The 5,514-nt window shown below is 38.8% G+C and overlaps 1 pseudogene; it reads left to right on the top strand.

The window, feature by feature from the left end:
• Window positions 1-1,899: 1,899 nt before the first annotated feature.
• On the top strand, window positions 1,900-2,626 carry LOC123819880 (annotated as a pseudogene).
• Window positions 2,627-5,514: the final 2,888 nt, after the last annotated feature.

Raw genomic sequence — 5,514 nt, 5'->3', positions numbered from 1 at the left:
TTCAGGAGGGATATCTTGGGAGTGAAGAGTCCCAGCCCCACACCAGCCCACACAGTTCAGGGTTCCAGTGCCAGGAAGATAAGTCCCCATAACTTCTGGCAGCAAAAACCAGTGGGGATTAAGCCAGTCGAAGAAACGTTTGGAGTCCCAAGCAGTTCCTCTGAAAGAACCCCCACACAGGCTTATTTGGACTCACTCTTCTGAGCTCCAGCACTGGGATATCAGCTTAAAAGACACCAGTGGCATATAGGCAGGAACCAAAGTGTCTGACACCAAGGTGGCAGTTGGGAGACAGCTTTCTCTCAAACAGAAAGGGAGGCAGAGCTCACTGCCCCTTTTCTGAGCCCTCCCCACACAGAGCCACCAAACCGGCAGGCGGGTGCCATATCTGAGTCTATACCAACTTGGATCACACTGTTTGTCCCGCCCTGGAGATCCCCTGAAACTCCTTCCCATTCAACTAATGGACATACTCAAATAGTTAATCATGACATTTCCATATTAATGAATGACTGGTCTTGGTTCATGATTGACAACTTCCTAAATCCTATTAAACAAGCAACAGCAGGCCTCATTAAGCCCCCAGCTGTCACAATTCTTACTAAGTGACCCCAGGCCAGGCATTAGAAGCAGCCAGCCTACATTCACAGCTAGGAATCTCCAAGCCCAACACAAGTAGCAGTCATCTGCTGATGGCTTTATAGCTCTTGCAGGGTGGACCTGGACAGAACACAGGTGGGGCTGACCTTGGCACACACCACCCAGGAAACCCCAGAGCCAGCAAACCCAGTGGACAGTTACAGACCCCAGCACAGCACCACCACTCTTCCCCTATACAAGTGATCCTCCACAGAGGGTGGAGGCTGGTGGTCAGTGGTCACAGTCAATCCTTACAGCTGACTGGCCAGGTTAAATCCCTCCTATTGATCTGCCAACAGAATCCAAGGCTCAACTACAAGATGAGTGTAAACTCAGCCCACAAGATAGGTGCACCTCAAGTATACAGCTTGGGTGATAGGGGAGGCTATGCCACTGGAGACTACAGGACACCTACTACATTAGGTCATGCTACCAAGACATAGAGTCAGAGAAGCTCAATGTAACAGGTAGAAACAAACACAGGAAGGCTGCCAAAATGAGAAGACAAAGAAATAGGGCCCAAATGAAAGAACAGATCAAAACTCTAGAAATAGAGCTAAACAAAATGGAGATAAGCAATTTATTAGATGCAGAGGTCAAAACTCTGGTTATAAGGATGCCCAAGGAACTTAGTGAGGATCTAAACAGCACAAAAAAGATCCAGTCAGAAATACCATATGATCTCACCTTTAACAGGAACCTAAACAACAAAACAAACAAACAAGCAAAATATAACCAAAAACACTGAAATAGAGAACAGGCCAACTGTGACCAGAGGGGAATTTCCGGGGGAAAGGGGAAGCGTTTACAGGAACAAATATAAAGAACACATGGACAAAAACAAGGAGGGGGTGGAAACAGGAAGGAGGTGGGGAGGGGTGGGGGGATGGGCTGGGATGAGAGTAAAAGACAGAAAACTGTACTTGAACAACAATTAAAATTTAAAAAAAAGAAAAAAGAAACTATTAAAAAAAGAAACAAAGGATGCACTAACTGAAATAAAGAATATTTACAGGGAAACAACAGTAGAGTGAATGAAGCTGAGAATCAAATCAATAATTTGGAACAGACGGAGGCAAAAACAACCAATCAGAATGACAAGAAGAAAAGAGAACCCAAGAAAACAAGGAAAGTGTAAGCAGCTTTTGGGACAACTTCAAGTAGCACAACATTTGCATAATAGGGGTACCAAAGGAGAAGAGAAAGAGCAAGAAAATGGAAATCTATTTGAAAAAACAATGAAGGGGCAGCAGTGCTGAGGGATCTAAAATGTCCACTGAGGCACAGAGAGTTGATGGCAGTCCAAGCACTAGTGAAGGAAGTTCTGATGGAGACCAACATACAAGTGTTCAACAAGAAGCAGAAAGAGAACAAGTTCAGCCCAAGAAAAAGGATGGGAAAATATCCAGCAACAGCTGTTAAATTGTCAACTAGTGCTAAATGAATTCAGAAGGAACTTGCAGAAATTACGTTGTATCCTCCTCCCAACTGCAGTGTCGGACCCAAAGGAGACAATATTTATGAATAGAGTTCAACTATATTGGGACCCCCAGGAACTGTCTATGAAGGACGGGTGTTCTTCCTTAACATTACCTTTTCACCAGACTATCCATTTAAACTCCCTAAGGTTACCTTCCAAACAAGAATCTATTATTATAATATTAACAGCCAAGGAGTGATCTTTGGACATACTGAAGGACAACTGGAGTCCAGCCCTGACCATTTCTAAAGTCCTCCTCTCCATCTGCTCCTTTCTCACAGATTACAACCCTGCTGACCTCTGGTGGGCAGCATCACCACACAGTTCATGACCAACAGAACAGAGTATGACCAAATGGCCAGACAGTGGACCAAGCGGTACACCACATACGGGTCTGCACCTGCCACCCTCACCAGACCTGTGCAAGCACATTTACCAAGGGCATCAATAGATGTACCCAGCTCTCTGCGCCCTGGTTATTATTTTCTTATTTTTATCATGTTTTGAACCATTTTGCAATGGTATATCATGCTTCTCTCTCCCTTCTTCCTCTTTCCTCTCTTCTTTTCCTTTGCTCCCCTTCCCTCCCCTTCCCTATTATATCCTTTTTAATTTCTATTACTTGAAAGATCTGGGTTCTTTTTTCCCACATCATTGTGGATGGGAACTTTGTTTTCAGTGCAAACAACGTTGGACCTTTAATAGTAAGAGCTTTCTTACAAAACTTTGTATTCCTATGTGGTTTTTTGTTGTTTTATTTTAATTTCTTTTCTTTTAGGTGATATTTGGGGAAACACAAATTCAGAATTATATCTCATTTCTACTTAAATGTAGTACTTATGGTTAATTTTTTCTACTGAAGTCTTTATAGGTGGGTGCATGCTACTGGGAACAAGTTTTTGTACAAAAGCTTCAAACATAATCACTGTGCATTACTGAGATTTTGTTTATTACTAGCCTTCTGTCCCCCACACAGAAGACTGTTGGAATGAACAAAATAATAAGTATTTTGATTTAGTTAAAGTGCTTGTAAATTTCTTAGGGACCTGCCACTTTTGACTGTGGATCAGTTGATGTACACTTGTACTATTAAAGCACTCAATAAGGCACTGTGGCTGATAAACACACAAAAAAATATATACAATAATAATAATAATGTAAGAAAACTTTCCTAATTTGGTGAAGGAAATAGACATGCAAGTCCAGGAAGCACAGAGAGTCCCAAATAAGATGGATGCAAAGAGGTCCACTCCAAGACACAACATAATTAAAATGCCAAAGGTTAAAAATAAAGAAGAGAACCATAGAGAAAAAAGAAGTTAGTTACCTATAAGGGAGTTCCCATAAGGCTGTCAGCTGATTTCTCAAAAGAAACTGTAGGCTAGAAGGGATTGGCAAGAAATATTCAAAGTCATGAAAAGCTATGACTTATAGCCAAGATTGCTCAACCCAGCAAAGATGTCATTTACAATCAAAGGGCAGATAAAGAACTTCCCAGACAAGAAAAAACTAAAGGAGTTCATATCATCAAACCATTATTATATGATATGTTAGAAGGACTTATTTAAGAAGAAGAAGAAGATCAAAACTATGAACAATAAAATTGCAATAAATACATATCTATCAACAATTGAATCTAAAAGACAAACTAAGCAAACAAGAAGAACAGAGACAGAGTCATAGATATGGAGAGTGTTTTGATGATTTCCAGATGGGAGGGGATTGTAGGGGGGTGGGTGAAGAGGTGAGGGGATTAAGAAATACAAATAAGTAGTTATAGAATAGCAATAGGGATATAAAGTACAGTATAGGAAATGGAGTATTCAGAGAATGCACATGTATGACCCATGGACATGAGCAATGGTCTGGGGATTGCCTGTTAGAGTGGGAGGTAGAAGGGGGCAAAGGAGGAAATATTAGGGCAACTGTAATAGCATAATCAATAAAAAATCTGCAAAAAGAAATAAAAATTAAAAAGAAAGAAAAACATTGTTATACCAAGCAATTGAGAAGACCCAAGGAGTTTCTGCTAATGAAAAAATTAAAACTACTCCTCATGAGAAGCCTATTTGTTAATCATAAAGCATATCAAGGTCAAATATGAGAATAATTCAAGATTAGAAAAATTTAATTGACCTAACATTTGACAGAATGATGGAAATAAGGTCAATATTAGATTATCTCTAATTTAATCAGAGTTGAACAAAACACTGACGTCATTATAAGATATTTTCAAGTTATTCTGTTCTAAAGAACTTGATTCTGAAATACAGCCATCTTCATCAAAATTGGTTTAATCATTGAATGTGTGAATACTGATACAATACTTTGAGCCAAAAAGCATGCTGAGGTGCTGAGAGAGAAAAGTAGATCCAGTCCTCATAGCACTTACAGTATTTCTCTTTGAACAGTTGTGTTTATTTTGTTTGGCTCATTGCTAATCTAAAATCTCAAATGCTTATGCTTACATTTTTCTTACAGTAACAGTAATACATGCACATTGTATTGTGATACAAAAACTCGAAAACAGCCCTGGCTGGCGTAGCTCAGTGGATTGAGCACGGGCTGCAAACCAAAGTGTCACAGGTTTGATTCCCAGTCAGGGTACATGCCTGGGTTGCCGGCCACAGCCCCCAGCAATCGCACATTGATGTTTCTCCTCTCTCTCTTTCTTCCTCCCTTCCCTCTCTAAAAATAATAAATAAAATCTTAAAAAAAAAACTAGAAAACAGAGAAAAGAATAAAAAGTGTAACAAACTGTAACATCACCTTAATATTTAGTAATTTTATTGATTCCTGTATATCATTTTATTTAAGTGGAAATAAGATATTTTAAAGCCTGAAATCTCACTGTATATAGAAACTTTTATCATATTTTCACATAGCTTTATGTTTTCATTATAATCCCTATAAATTATCACAAGCATGAGTACTAATGTTTTCATGTTGTTCCCATTCATCTATTCAACAAATGGTTATTCAGATCATATTTGCTCAAGCTGCCATTCTAGATGCGGGTGGTACAGAGTCTTGTTCTCAAGGATCTTACAGTAGTTCCTCTGACTACCATAATTAATTCTTTAACTCACTATTTTGAATACCTATTTATTTATTACTAGAATAAGGAAGTACAATAAATGGAATATAAATGTCACCATAGAGTTGCTCATTACTTAATGATAGAGTCCTTGAAGTGTCATGTCATAAGCATGTATAGTTTAATGTTTTTGATACATACTACAAACTTTAAAGAAAAATTTTATAAATATCCACATGCCTACCTGCTATATGTGAATGTGGACAGCATTACACACATAAAGTTATAAAGGATGTTTTAAAAAGTCTTCATCAATTGAATAATCAAAAAACAACATGTGAATTTGTCTCAACTGATT

This window comes from Phyllostomus hastatus, unplaced genomic scaffold (assembly GCF_019186645.2).
Source record: "Phyllostomus hastatus isolate PE091 unplaced genomic scaffold, TTU_PhHast_1.1 phas_contig_34, whole genome shotgun sequence".
Classification (NCBI taxonomy): domain Eukaryota; kingdom Metazoa; phylum Chordata; class Mammalia; order Chiroptera; family Phyllostomidae; genus Phyllostomus; species Phyllostomus hastatus.
The sequence above is the reverse complement of the archived record's forward strand: the minus strand, read 5'-3'. Positions and strand labels throughout refer to the sequence as shown.